The sequence below is a fragment of the Podarcis filfolensis genome (genome assembly GCF_964270895.1).
Source record: "Podarcis filfolensis genome assembly, chromosome: 1".
NCBI classification, from domain to species: Eukaryota; Metazoa; Chordata; class Lepidosauria; order Squamata; family Lacertidae; genus Podarcis; species Podarcis filfolensis.
This window is the reverse complement of record NC_139604.1, coordinates 116,141,418-116,156,568: the sequence shown is the minus strand read 5'-3', so window position 1 is coordinate 116,156,568 and position 15,151 is coordinate 116,141,418. Positions and strand designations below refer to the sequence as shown.

General features: G+C 46.2%; 1 protein-coding gene and 1 long non-coding RNA gene across 3 annotated transcripts in view; both read left to right on the top strand.

The window, feature by feature from the left end:
- Positions 1–15,151, top strand: part of LOC310766856 — a 292,292-nt gene that overhangs the window by 207,829 nt on the left and 69,312 nt on the right. The window lies entirely within an intron of this gene.
- The window catches only part of SYNE3 (spectrin repeat containing nuclear envelope family member 3), a 92,500-nt gene that overhangs the window by 8,037 nt on the left and 69,312 nt on the right, over positions 1–15,151 (top strand). The window contains exon 1 of one of the 2 annotated variants that reach the window (XM_083611811.1): positions 13,929–14,054. The exons of the other annotated variant lie outside the window; for it this stretch is intronic. The gene's annotated coding sequence lies outside the window, so the exon portion shown is untranslated. Of the gene's footprint in view, positions 1–13,928; positions 14,055–15,151 lie in introns of those variants that run through there. 2 annotated transcript variants of the gene reach the window in all.

Here is a 15,151-nt window from a genome sequence, read left to right as displayed (position 1 = left end):
TTTGGCCCCTTCTTGGCTAGCCACAGATTCCTCCCATGATTTGACAAATTCGTGGAGGATAAAGTTATCAGTGGCTATCAGCCATGGTACCTGTGTTCCATCTCCACTGTTGGGGGCAGCAGTGCCTCTGAATTCCAGTTTCTGGAATTCTGGACATCGCAAGTGGGGAGAGTTGCGCTCACGTCCTTTTCATGGGCTTCTGGACAGCCACACTTAACAACAGGAGGCCACAGTCTCCCTTGGACCACTCATCATCATCCCAACACCAATCCCCTGGCTCTGAGCCTTCTTCCCCTGGGGGTTCCACTCCTTTGCAGCCAGCTAGTCCATGACAAGGTGCTGAAGAACTGGTCCTTACAGTTCCTCTCTAATATATGCCTGCTTCTAAATAGTTTACCCACATATTCAGAAGGTGTGTCTGGCTCAGGCATTCCACAACAAGCCATTGTTTCTTTTTAAAGATGAGACAGCGTCACCAATTATTTTTAATGGTTTTCAGAGGAGCTTCCAATATGTAGGAAGCCAGAAGGCGCACAACAGGGAGGCAACAGCTTCGCAGCAGCTCCCCGTCACGAAGCGATCCAGCCAATAGGCTCTTGAAAGAAACCAACTTCTCATTTCCTCCGTGACTTGCATCTCGGCAGGAAACCTCAGTGTTTTTTCAACGAGTCGTAGGGAGCCTTTAACTTGCTCATCAGAATAAAGTGGTCACAGGGTCTCGTTCTCAAAAATTCCACCCACACCCCAAAATCTGATAAAGGTGTTTCCTTTTATTGATTGGTTTCACCAATCTACCGCTGATAGTCAAGCAAGTGGCGCCTCCTGCGATCTTTTGCTTTTTGCACTTTCGCCATCAAAAATATTTACACCTTCTTTGAGCGCTCAGCCTGAACATGCAATGGAAAGAAGTTTACAAGGGGCTTTGGGACATGTGTGTGCCCCTTCCACCATGCCTGACCTTCACATGTTTAGCACAAACGTCTGTAGGGAATTCCGTGCTTGGGTGCCTCTTTGCAATCTGGACCCTGAAAACCCTGGAGATCTGTGCAAGGAAAATTTTCAGATGCAGAGATTTGGGCGAGGGAACAGTAGTTTATTAACCTTAGACTCAGGACAAAGTTACTTGACAGACTGCCTAACAGGGGTCAGCAAACTTTTTCAGTAGGGGGCCGGTCCACTGTCCCTCAGACCTTGTGGGGGGCTGGACTATATTTTTTGGGGGGAAATGAACAAATTCCTATGCCCCACAAATAACCCAGAGATGCATTTTAAATAAAAGCACACATTCTACTCATGTAAAAACACGCTGATTCCCGGACCATCTGCGGGCCAGATTGAGAAGGCAATTGGGCCGGATCCAGCCCGCGGACCTTAGTTTGCCTACCCATGGCCTAAACACCTCATACACCTAGCAAGTTACTACAACTGTCGGGGGAAGTTCTCCTTCATGTCCCTAAAATATCAGAAGTCCCCTCCACTGTAACTCAGAGCAGAACTTTCAGTGTGGCTGCCCCGATTTTGCCAAACAGCATCTCCTTTTAGCTACCCCTGCTGTTTGTAGTTTCCAGAAACATTTGAAGACATTCTTTTTTCGCCAACCTGTTCCAGATGGATGAAAAAGGCCTCTGCCTTAGTTGTCAGTTTTGTATTGTGTTTAAATTTGTACTTAGCTGTGTTTCTGTACTATTTCTGAATTTTTAGCTGTACTTAGTGGTGTGTTTGCAAATGGCCTTGAGTCACATGTGAAAGGCGATTCATAAATAGACGCATAAAATGATTTGCCTCAGGGCATGCCCTGTAAGATGGTGGTTGTCAATGTTCCAGTATCCTTGACTACAGCTCCCATCTTCTCTGACTGCTGGCTATGTTGGTTAAGGCTCATGGGAGTTGTAGTCCAACAGCATCAGGAGGGCACCATGTTAGCTGGGCTGTCATTGGAAACAGATTCTGTGACTCCAATTCAAGCCCTGTCTTCAGTACTGGACACTTCTCTCTCTGGGTCTGGAATGTGGACCCTGTTGCCTCACTGATGTTGTTGGTCCCCAACTCCCTTCAACCCCAGTCAGCATGGCCAAAGGTCAAGGATGATGGAGCGGTTATCCAACAACATCTAGAGGGCCACACATTGGCCAGCCCTACATATCTGGCTGCCCAGTTCAGACAACAGATGGTTCTTCTGAGCAAACCAGTTTTGCAGGGGTAGGCTGCAAGGCTGACTTTCAACCCTACAGGGCTGGTGAAAGGAACAAACAGATGTCATTTATTAAGAACACTGTGCTTTGCAGAAATGAATCACCATTTTAGGACAGTAAATCAGGGCTCTGGAGGCCTGGTCTCTTCGTCACTCACTGAAATCCACCCTGAAACCAAGAAATTGAATTGAGTTCCTCCCAGGAAGCCATCAGCCTTCTTGCAAAGACAGTGACTCACAGGAGGTTGAGCTCTTCATTTTGGCTATATTAAGCAGCTCGGACCCATTTTAATGATAGGACGCACTGCTTCTGGCCTAATCTGCATCATGGAAGAATGAGATCCCTTCCCCCACCCTCTAGCCTATTGGGTTTTGCAAGGCAAATTTTTGTTCTTCTGGCTAAAGTGTTGTAATTAGTGGGCTGGCTTTGCCCATGCTGTGCAGAAATTAGACTTTCTCTGCATGGAGAAAGGCAATGCTTTCTAAGGCAAATATAACGGCATCATAGACGTTTGGGGAAGGGCTGTAGGGTCTGCTTTGCATTCAGGTTCCAGGTTCAATCCTTTGCGTCTCAAGGAAGGGTTAGGAATATCCGCCATCTAAAACCCTGGAAAGCTACTGCCAGTCATTATAGATAACACTGAACTAAAGGAAGCAATGTGTCTGACTCGATAGAATGCAGCTTCCTATGTTTGACTGATCACTTTTTTCTGGTGTTGTTAGAGTCAGAGAATTGTAGAGTTGGAGGCAACCCCAAGGATCATCTAACCAGCCTTTCTCAACCTGTGGGTCCCCAGATGTTGTTGAACTACAACTCCCATTGCCCCTAGCTAGCAAGGCCAGAGCTCAGGGATGATGGGAGTTGTAGTCCAACAACATCTGGGGACCTACAGGTTGAGAACCGCTGAGTCACAGAGCCCATCCAATTTGAGACCAGACCAGACCCTGCTTAGCTTTGCTAAATGTGCTAGCAGTTTTATTGCTGAACCACTAGGAATGTTTGGTATTATTATTACTACTACTACTACCATATAACACCACTCCTGAAAGGCCTACATTGGCTCCAGTATGTTTCCAATCACAATTCAAAGTGTTGGTGCTGACCTTAAAACCCTAAACGGTCTCGGCCCACTATACTTGAAGGAGCGTCTCCACCCCCATCGTTCAGCCCAGACACTGAGATCCAGCGCTGAGGGCCTTTTGGCAGTTCCCTCACTGTGAGAAGGGAGGTTACAGGGAACCAGGCAGAGGGCCTTCTCGGTAGTGGCGCCCGCCCTGTGGAATGCCCTCCCATCAGATGTCAAGGAAATAAACAACTATCTGACTTTTAGAAGGTATCTGAAAGCTGCCCTGTTTAGGGAAGTTTTAATGTTTGATCTTTTATTGTGTTTTTAATGTTCTGTTAGGAGCCTCCCAGAGTGGCTAGGGAAACCCAGCCAGATGGGCGGGGTATAAATAATTTAAAAAGTTGTTGTTAAATGTAAAACTTATCTTTAAGTAGATTCAAACACAGCTGGTGGCCATTCCTTGCATGTGGATGCAAGTGAGTTGCTGGTCTGTGTCCTTACACACACACACACACACACACACACACACACAACCTCTGATCTTCTTGGAAGGAAAGACTGAAGATTGTCAGATGAAGCAGGAGGCTAGAGCCCTTCCTTTCTAATGGGTCAGCTTGCAAGGAATTGCCCCACAGCACTGACTCTCCAGTCATTCCCATGCTGTGCTTTGCAACTGTAGACTGCATGTGCTCAGAGGGGTAGCCCAGGAACGCGTCAGGGCAACAAGAGGGGAAATGCCAAAAAGCTTACCCCGGAAAACAGATTTTCCGGGTGAAGTCGCTATCTTGTTTAACCCAGCGTGAAAGTTTTCAAATCATCTCTGGAAAACGCCCATGGGAAAAGAATGCTCGTTCAGATGACAAGTCTAATCCAAAGTAAAAGAAAAAAGAAAAACAATGAAAATTGTCATATGCAAATTGGCCTGGTTTGCATAAAGCCCCCCCCCCCCGAAAATGCTCCCAATTTAACAGTTCCCCCAGAAAACCCACAGCACAACAATGCAACCGTTTGGCTGGCAAGGCTATTTGAGCTTTTTCCTCTGAGAACCAGCCTTGTAAAATAATAATAATAATAATACCCTGGGGGGAGGGGGATCCTAGGTTGCCAGGAGATGACAGAAGAAGGACAGAGAGCTCTGTGTCTAAGTCAGCTTCCCACTGCATTCCCATAGCAGGAGGAAGTATTTTCTGCCAGCCTGCTTACTCGGTTCTGTGTGGTGCCTTCTTGCCTACGGCTGCCAAGTTTGTGCTTAAATATAAGGCTGGTATAAGTTAAGCAGCATGACCATAGAGGATTTAATGCATATCACCAGTGATGTGGCATCAGGGAAGGCACCTAATATCCCCAATTATGCAGCATATCTCAGTGGGTAGATCACCTGCCTTACATGCAGAGAAGGTCTCTGAATCAAATAATTCCAGCTGAAAGGATCAGGGAGCTGGTGAAGTGCATTGGTGGTTGTACCATGTATCCACATGGTTTGTGCACGGTTACAGTGCGTTGTGCTGCCCACCACCGTTTCTCTGGTTTGCAAATCTGCCCCCAAGCCCCAAAGGGATTGGCAACCACTGGGATGCAGGGCCATTTCAAAATGAAATAAACAGCAGTATGTCGCCTCAAACAAGAACCAGATGCTTAAATACAGCCAGATAATTCTGTCCTTAACTCCCAGACCCAGTGGTTATGTTTGCCCAGACCCATTAAAATTATCCCTGCCAATTAATCAACTAGCATTTAGTTGATTAATCTACTACCTAAAGCACTTAAGGTCTGCGATGCCAGTAATTACTGGAACAAATGAATGGCAAGGGGACATTTCCGCTAAACTTTTTTTTTTCCAAGTAGGCACCTGCACCTAACCAGTCAAAGGTGACTCTGCTAACCGACCTGAAGGAGCTTTAATAAAGAGATTTGAGACCTGGGTGGCTGGTGTCTCTCCAGATCAGGTCAGCGGTGACTGAGAGTCATTACTATCTGATCAGTGTCTGGAGGTTTAAGAGGAGCTGGCCTCCTCCCAACTCTTTAACTGACAGCTTAACTATCTTCCTGGCAACTTCAGCAGAGAACCTGAGGAGCACAGCCCTTAAAAGAAATAAAGCGCAACACGCCATTCTCTCCAGGTTGAATTAGTGACAGGTTAATGGGAGTCGCATTGCTTATATTGCACATGTGACCCGACAGGTTTCTCTTGGGCGCCTGGGAAGACACACATTTTTCATTCCTGGCGGAATGCAGCAGAAGGTGGCAGGTGACAGCCTGTGTTATGTTCTGCGTGACACAAGCTGGCAAAAACCCCTGTGAAGCTTGGGAGGAGACAGCTTGGCCCGTCGCTGTGTTTATTCAGCACAAAGGGCTTGGCGTGGGAGCTGTGTGTGGACTGTGGCTTCACAGCTTTGGAAATAATTTCCACAAAAGTCATTAGCCTGCGCAGAAAATTGCTAGCCCACCATGTGCTGGCAGAGGAAGAATGAAGGTGCCAACAGCTTGGTGCATTTCTGTGCAGTGGGCTGGAGAATAAGACTTATCAGCGGCTGCTAGCTAGGAGGGCTGTGCGCTGCCTCCCCAGTCAAAGAAGACGGTGATGCTTCTGAATTATCAGTTGCTGGAAACTGCAGAAGCTCAGGTCCTGCTTGTGGGTTTCCCAGAAGCATTTGGTTGGCCCCTGTAAGACAGGATGCTGGACTAGAGGGACCAGCAGGCTCTTCTTATGTTAACCTCAGTTTGTCATTAACATCTGAATCGGAAACTGTAGTTAAAGGTTTTAATGGAACGAATCAGGGTCATAATCCATGTTAACCTCAGTTTTTCATTAACATCTGAATTGGAAATTGTAGTCAAAGGTTTTTTGGAACAAATCAGGATCATAAACCATGATTTGACCTTGGTGTATTTCTGTAAACTATGGTTTTAACTATCCACGGTTTATCCTTTTCAGACATAGTGAGAAACCGTGGCTAGTTTAAACATGGGCGCGGATGCTTCTGATCTCCTTGCAACCAGGGGCGTACGAAGTGGTGGGCGTAGGGGGCAGGCCGCCCCGGGTGACACTCGGGGGGGGGGGTGACAAGACGGCCCCTTCCACCCCCCAGCTGTAGAGTGGCCAAGGGCGTGCTCAGTCAGTATGGGCTCCTCTCACACAACAACCGTACAGGCTGCCACGCGTGTGCAGTCTGTATGAACGTCGCACTTGCATCACCGGGCAGTTTGCCCCACCCCTTGGCGTCCCGCCCTGGGTGCTGGAGAGGGTTCCTCCGTCACTGCTTGCAACTGCACCAAAGGAGAGGGAAAGGGGGAGTGTGAGAGACCAAGGCTTTCCCAGCCTCCGTTGCGTGGAACTAAATTACGTCATGAACCAGGCCTTTAAGTCACAGTTTCCCATTTCAGGTATAAGGATAAGCTGTAGATTTTACCCACGTTTTATTACACAGGGATTATGATACCTGAACTGACCCACTGCTTTTACAAAAGGCAGCTACAAGACCTGATCGTGTGTGGCTCATGCCATGTGCATTTCTGGGTTGGAGCTCCATGTTGCTAATGTTATTTCCTGTGTTTGCTTTTCTACTTCATTTGCTGCTTTGAGCATTTCCTTTCAGAGGAGAAAATGGAGATAGATATTTGTGTATAAGTGAATAAAATATATCCTCTGTGGAAGAGGAGGGGGGAGTAAGGAGCAGCCATTTGGAGATGGTGTCGCTTAAAAATATTGGAACAGCTGCCAGTGCTACACACGCTACACACACACACACACACACACAATTGTCCAGAGTCGCTGTGCTATCTTCCACTGTACATTTGGAAGGGTAGTAAATCTCTTCATTGCATTCTTCAAAGCCACCAGATCCTCTTTTAAATAAATCCCTCTTTAAATCTGCCTTTGTTATGGTATATACAGATCTTTCCCATCAGGCACTGGACTTGCTGTCAGCCACCTGGAGCTAACAAAATCACTACAAAGGCACATGAATCGTAAATGTCCCCAGGCAACATCCCGTGACTCTTTTGAGGGAAGCCTGTTTTCTCATAGAGTGCCAAATCCCAGTTTAAGCAGGGAGATGAGCAGGGATAAACATATGATTCAAAAAGCCTGCTTAGGGAGAATTCTTACAGTCAGGCAGCTGCAAGTTATCGCCACCCTGAAATTATTCTGCGCTGACAATATTCTTAAGTTGCTTTCTTAATCCTTGAGGATTTAGGCAGTGCCCAAATTCTAAGATGAAAAGGGCCAGCGTCACTCAGGCCCGCATTGTCCCCTTTTCAATGGGCAAGGAAAAAGGTGCTCTGTGCATGTTCAGACACACTTCTTTTCATGTGCCAGGGCTGGACGCTGGCATTCTCAGCAGGTTGAATGCTAGCAATGCATAAAAGTGTTCTTAACTATTTATTACCCAGCAGGCTCCCAGTGAGCGCCCTTTTGTGATTACACTTAGATACATGCTGGGCTAGTTTAAAAAGCTCCCTTCTTTGCCTTAAAAGCCTTACAGGCACAGAGGAGAGTTGCAGGCTTCCACTCTGAAAACAGACACTAGACGGCAAAGGGCAGCACCAGTTAAGTACTGCAGATTAATTAGTGGGCCAAAATAATCCTTTCAGTACCTCCATCACTTTCTGTGCGTTTAATGGAGAAGGTTTCCTTGTCCATCATTCACCAAATCCAAGAGAAGACCTGATGCATGCGGGAGTGGCGAAACCCTGAAGTAATGCGCTCCGTTACTTCCAGGTCGCCGTGGAGCACAACCCGAAAATACTTAACCTGAAGCTAGTTCAACCCGAGGTATGACTGTACCGTAGTTTGGTTGAACAATGTTTGCTGAATTAGTCCAAAAATCCCTGAAAGTAGTTCTCACCATTGCTGGGTGAACTGAAGGTGAATTACCGTATTTTTCGTTCTATAGGACGCACATTTTCCCCTCCAAAAATTAAGGGGAAATGTGTGTGCGTCCTATAGAGCGAATGCAGGCTGCGCCGCTAAGCCCAAAGCCAGAACAGGAAGACGGAGCACTGCAGAGCGCTCCGTCTCGCTGCTCTAGCTTGGGGATGGCTGCGCGCACAGCCTCTCCAGGGCAGCGGGGTACCTTCACCCCGCTGTCCTACAGAGGCTAGCAAGGCTGTTCCCAAGCCAGAACAGCGAGGCGGAGGGCTCCGTCTCACTGCTCTAGCTTGGGGACGGCTGCACGCAAAGCTTCTGCAGGGCAGTGGGGCGCTGCGCTCCAAAGGCTTCAGGGATCTTTGAGGCTGGCGGTGAGGGAAAGCAGCGCTTCCCCCCACTGCCAGCCCCACAAGCTCTGGTGAATATACCTTGAACGCACCTCGTTTTAGAGCGGGAGAACAAGAAAAAAAAATTTTTCCCTGTTCTCCCCCTCCTATGGTCCGGTGCGTCCTATGGTCCGGTGCGTCCAATGGAGCGAAAAATACGGTAATGCCATGTTTGCATCATACATTTAAAGCATTGTGATATCACCTTGAACAGACATGAAGAAGAAGAAGCAGAGTTTGGATTTGATATCCCGCCTTTCACTCCCTTTAAGGAGTCTCAAAGCGGCTAACATTCTCCTTTCCCTTCCTCCCCCACAACAAACACACTGTGAGGTGAGTGGGGCTGAGAGACTTCAAAGAAGTGTGACTAGCCCAAGGTCACCCAGCAGCTGCATGTGGAGGAGCGGAGACGCGAACCTGGTTTCCCAGATTACGAGACTACCGCTCTTAACCACTACACCACACTGGCTCTCCACACTGGCTCCCCCCACCCCGAATCCTGGGAGCTGTAGTTTGCTAAGGGTCTGAGGGTTGGTGCGAGACCCCTGTTCCCCTCCCAGACCTACAGTTCCCAGAGTGGTTTAACAGTCAATCCCTTTTCACAGGGAACTTTGAGATTTGTTATCTCTAATGCCTGGCTATGGTAGAGGATTTGCTGCATGGTTTGAAATTATTTCCTTTTACCATGCAGACTTAAATGTCTGGCTGAGCTATCTACATAGGAGCCAACTCCTAGGGGCAGAGGGGTCTTCAGCCCCCCCTAAAATATCAGAGGGGGGCCGAGGCCCCCTCAAAGTTGATAGGCACATTGTTGTTCAAATGGGGTGTGTGTGTGTGTGTGTGTGTGTGTGTGTGTGTGTGTGTGTGTACCATGTCATGTGATCAGTTATGCGAAGAAGGGCTTACCTGCCCCAACCATATTTTATTCAAGTTGACAACCCTGGCTATCTGAGCTACTTTATTATTGAGAACATTTGTTTATTAGCTTGCTTGTTGTTGCTTTGTTATATTTGTATCCTGTCTTTCCACCAAATGGTGCACAAGGCAGCCAATAACACAAATATAATAAAACAGCAGTACTGGTTCCAAGCCATGCAGGAATCTGTCCTGCAAAAGGGGCACAAGTATTATTATGAGTAGCATTTATTAATTTATATACAGTGGTACCTCGGAAGTCGAACAGAATCCATTCCGGAAGTCCGTTTGACTTCCAAAACGTTCAGAAACCAAGGCACGGCTTCCGATTGGCTGCAGGAAGCACCGGGCCTTCGGGTTCCAAAGAATGTTTGCAAACTGGAACACTCACTTCTGGGTTTGCGACATTCAGGAACCAAAACACTCGACTCGCAAAGTGTTCAGGATCCAAGGTACGTCTGTACTGCCTGATGCCAAAATGGCTTCAAAGTGGTTTACAAAAACATAGAAAATGGTTGCACAGCATACGGAGTAAACAAAAATGCACACTAAAACAATCCCATCAAAACGTTAAGATATAAATGTCCACAAATCACTTCCATTGTGGATTCCTAGTCATGTAATGTATAGTTTGACTTGCTGCGTACAGAAGGCTCCTGAGTTGAAACTACTGTGCTGGCATTTCCAGTTACAGAAAGATCAGAGAAGCTGTTGATGGGATAGAACTTTGACTGGCACCTGAGGGGGTTGCTGCCTTTCAGCACCACAGACAATTCATTTGACCTGGTATTAGGCAGTACTCTGGGTTCCTTGTGCGAATGAAAAAGCCAAGCTTTGTCAAAACTCCATCTGAAACTGTTGAAACAGGAAAAAATAGAATAAGGCAGAAACTAGGAGGAGTCCATTTTATATATTAAAGGAAACAAGAGTCTTGCAAAATCTCCTTCCCCCATATATGCATATCTGTCAACCGTCCCTTATTTGTGACTCGTGGGGAGGGGGAGAGAAGGGAATCAGCCAGGTGACAGGACACTCAGGTTACCACCACAACTCCTCCCCCAACCCCTCCTTTCTGTAATGTATGCATGATGTTTCTGGGGGTGGGCTTGACCTACAGGGTGGGAATTTCAAAAGTTTTTATAAGGTCTTGCACACCATCTTTCTGGGTCTTTCCTCTCACCTGCAAGTGAGGGGAGCACCATGTCGCGACAGTCTTTCTTCAATAAAGACCAAGCCTACAGGCTGCTGATTTGCTTCAATTTACTCTGGTTGGTGTCTTTACTTTTTGTCCAAGGGAGCCCTCGGATTTTTCTGGTAACACCAGCGCCGTGTCCCGCTGCTGTCCCTTATTGATGATGTCCCTTAAATTTCCCAGGTTTCAAAGGAAGCAGCTCCTCTCCCTCCCTCCCTCCCTGCCGGCCAGGGAGGAGGGAGGCTCCAACTGTGTTGCTTGGCTGCATTGCTCACCCAATAAGGAGTCTAAGAATGACTGGGGGGGGTGGAGCTTGCATGCCTTGTGCCGATCAAATCGGCCACGTTGCCTGGGGACTCACCTTTGCTCAGCGCTTCCCAGCGGAGAGGTGATGGTGGTTTTCCTTGCTGCATCCCCTTTCCCAGGTTGCTGTGCTGTGGGAACCACCGCTTGAGGCTTTGTTTGGCTGCTGGCTGGGCTTTCTGCCTTTGGCTCGGAGGGGCCCAGAAGTTGAACATACCTGTGCTAGGAAAATCCCTTATTTTGGCTGCTGATCTCTTATTTTTGAGGCTGCTGGTCCCTTATTTTCAAATCTGTAAGTTGACAGCTATGCATATATGCCTCCTCAACCACTTCGATCTGCAAAACTGGCCACATAATATTTGCTTCTTATATTTGTAAGAAATATAGCTTGAAGTGTGACAGCACATGCACTTTGGAACTCCCTGCCTATTCACATCAGGCAGGCAACTTTGCTGTATTCTTTTCAGTGCTTGCTAAAAACACCTTTGTTTAGGAAAGCGGTCTGTCCAGACATGTAGAATGCCAGCACAGGTTTTAATCTGGTTTTTAACTTATCATTGATTTTACTTATTATATTTTTACTGTTTTAAATCATTGCTTTTAACTGGTTCTCCATGACAATTTTATTCTTTATTTCTTTATATTTTTTTGTAAACCGCTTTGAGGTTTTATTGCAATCAAGCAGTATATAAACGCTGTGAAATAAGTAAGCAAATAAATGGTTCCTATTTCTCCTGTTTGTCTCCCACACGGCTGTATAGATGACAGGGGAAGAGCAGGCCGCTGTCTGACTCCAGAGAATCCCTTTATGCAACTAAAGGCCGGCACACAGCAGGGGTGCCTCTGTTGAAAAGGTGAATAAGATTTAAATAGAGATAATCCCCAAGGAAAAACTCTGTGGAGCCCAGGTCACCATCAAATAAACCTGTTAACTTGCACAGAAGAGTAATGTTTGAAACTTATAAAAACTGACAAGACGCCTGATGAATGGGGACTAGTTGACAGTATTAAAAGAGGAGGAAGTAAAATATTAGGTTTCAGTGTGTGTTAAGGCCAAACTACAGTAGATGTAACATTCGCCATCAGGTGCATACGTGATTTTTGTTAAATAAATAGCTGTTAAGTGGGATAGGGGAGAGATAGGACCAGGGGAATGTTGTTGTGGTGCCCTTTTCATTTTGATGCTTAGTGCTGGTGAGCCAGTCACATTCTCCTAAAGCTGCCTCTGCACCTGCTGTTTGCAATACTACTACTGCTTAACAAAAATACGTAAAGAAAAGGAAAGCTCTCATTGCCTCAATCCCTGGAAAAAGAGTCATGGGTGTTAAGGTTGCATATGAAGTTGCCTTATACAGAGGCAGACCGGTACCTAGCTCAGGATTGTCTGCTGCAGGGACAAAGGACCTCTGGCATTCCAGATGTAGATGGACTCCTGCTTCCATCAGCTCCAGCCAACATGGCTAGTGGTCAGGGATGATGGGAGATGTTGTCTGGCAACATGTGGAAGGCCACAGGTTCCCCAGCCCCGGGCTTCCTTAACTTGACAGTAGGTCTCCAGATCTCATGAAGGGTCTTCTCAAGCCCTGCTGCTTTGAAGAGAAGAGACCAGTGATTAAAACTGGGATCTTCTGCATCTGCGGCATAGCTTCTAAGTCCCAGCCCTTCCCTGCATAAAGCATCTTCTTTTAATTCCTGTTCTATAAACTGATCTTAGTTGGGCTTTTTTCCCTCTCCCCTCTTACTCATTACTTCCTTTCTGTTTCTTCTTCATTTCTCCCATCCTCTCCTGCCTCTATCTACTACTTGCAAAAAAAGAAATGCACACAGAAAGTTAAGTTTTGCTCCAACTTCAGAGGATAACTTCTCGTTTTGTATTTGAAACAGAGAGGGGTTCTCCAAATCCTAATTGTGAATTCTCCACATCATGTCTGGTTGCGAATTCTCCAAATCCTATTAAATTTATGGCTTGCTACAGCTGTGTCCCATTCTTCAATATGAAGAAGCTCAAAGCAGCATTTTAGCTGCACAACAATCCGATCCAGCACTGAGGGCCTTCTGGCAGTTCCCTCGCTGTGAGAAGTGAGGTTACAGGGAACCAGGCAAAGGGCCTTCTCAGTAGTGGCGCCTGCCCTATGGAATGCCCTCCCAGCAGATGTCAAGGCAATAAACAACTATTTTACTTTTAAAAGACACCTGAAGGCGGCCCTGTTTAGGGAAGTTTTTAATGTCTGACGCTGTATTGTTTTTGATATTTGGTTGGAAGCCGCCCAGAGTGGCTGGGGAGACCCAGTCAGATGGGTAGGGTATAAATAATAAATTATTATTATATTATTATAAGTTGAATAAGCCCAAGCCCACTTAATTGGCTTTGTTGTTTGAGTGGGGATTTGAACTTACATTCCCATATCTCCCCAATCAAGGCACCTAAAGATTTATAAAAGCATGTCATAACTATACTATTAAGGCTCTTAATTTGCACATCACGATGAATCCATGTTCCTGGTTTGTGTTGTGCTGCTTGATCACTCCTGCTTGCTCCTCTTCTCCAGCATGAGCGAAACAAACCTTGAAATGCAGATGATGATACTGCCAGTCACTACAACCCAGCCTTTTTTAACCTTGGGTCCCCAGATGTTGTTGGACTACAACTCCCACCATCCCTAGCTAGCAGCACAGGGATGATGGGACTTGTAGTCCAACAACTTCTGGGGATCCAAGGTTGAGAAAGGCTGCTGTAGACTAGACTGAGTTAGGTGGACCAAGGTCTGACTTGGTGGAAGGCAGATTCCTATGTTCCTATGATACTCCAGCGTCCTTGCAGAATTGAATGTACCAATTGGCTGAGAAAGAAATACTTTCAGGGATTGAAAGCAGATGTTGTCTGTGCCTCTGACCCACAATGCCTGGCATATATGCTCAGTGGGAGGGTGGGTGACTAATTTATGGAAAACTGCAGAAGTCCAGGCAAAAATGAGTCATGCAAGAAAACAGCCTATTTTACTCAATTCCAAAACTGTGTTCTGCGGTTCAAAAACTTATCTGTGCAATGTGGGGTTTGTAACAGTTGATTTGCTTCCTGAAGGGAGAGCAGCGTGGAGATGGAGTTGTTGGTCGGTCTTCTCAGATTCAGGCAAGCCTTTGCGTAACTGGTATTTGCTTTTTGTCAGGGTTGTTTTGCAATATGAAGCACTCAGGGCCGATGCTGTTATGAAAAGAAGCTGAATGGCTAGATCATCTAGGAGCAGTTTTAATTATCCTGGAGCACATGGCTTTGAGATCCTTCCAGAAGTTTGGTGCCCAGAGCGATTGTGATCAGATAGTCTTCTCTAATAAGTTTTCTCGCGGTGCAAACAAGAACAGCATTAGCATAGTTGCGCTTTCATCCTGCAATTAATGCTGCTACCATGCCATTAAGGATATGATTGTGTTTTTGGCACGGGGCATCCTGCAGGACTTGCAATTAATTTCTAACTTCAGAAACAATTAAGCTTTGCCACAAAGCCCCCTGCTGGTTTGCCAGGTGATCTGTTATTAAGGTTTGCAAAAAGTACGCTCAAAAGAGCAGTAGTTTTTAACTTTTTGCAGGTAGGCTGGTGAATTCAGCCACAGCAGTACGCTCCTGCATGCTGCATGAAAAAGGATAAACAGAGCTTACACCTATTTGCTTTTATTTGATTTAACGTAATTTATATGCTGCTCGATTGTAGCAAAACCCTGTAAGCGGTTTACAAGAAAAAAGTTGTGCATACCAATCCTAGTGACTCCAATGTTGCGCCCTTGACTTGCTGTGCCATGTTATATTAATGCTGTCAACTCCCAACATTAGGAGTAGCTTTGAATAATTGTTATGATGCAGCAAGGATCACTCAATTAAATCGTTGAGGGCAGGATTCAACTAAGGAGCTGCGTCAGCAGAAGTCTGAAATTGGCTGGGGGTGGGTAGGTGGGAGGACCTCCAGAACAGTGTGCAGGGGAGCAGAGGGGATTTTTCCACCTGGCAAACTGCAGTGTTTTAATTCCACCCCTTGTAACTTAACTGCCATTGTCCAATATTTTATTTTTTTCCATTTTTAGGGGAAAGGGGCATTTGCGTACTAGCAACCTTAACTTTTACTACATTGCTTTGAGGGTCGTATCAAAGCTAACCAGTGCTGCTGAAATGTTAAAACAGGATTTGTGGCTATCATATAGGAAAGAGTAACCAGCATGCATTATAAAAGCAATAAC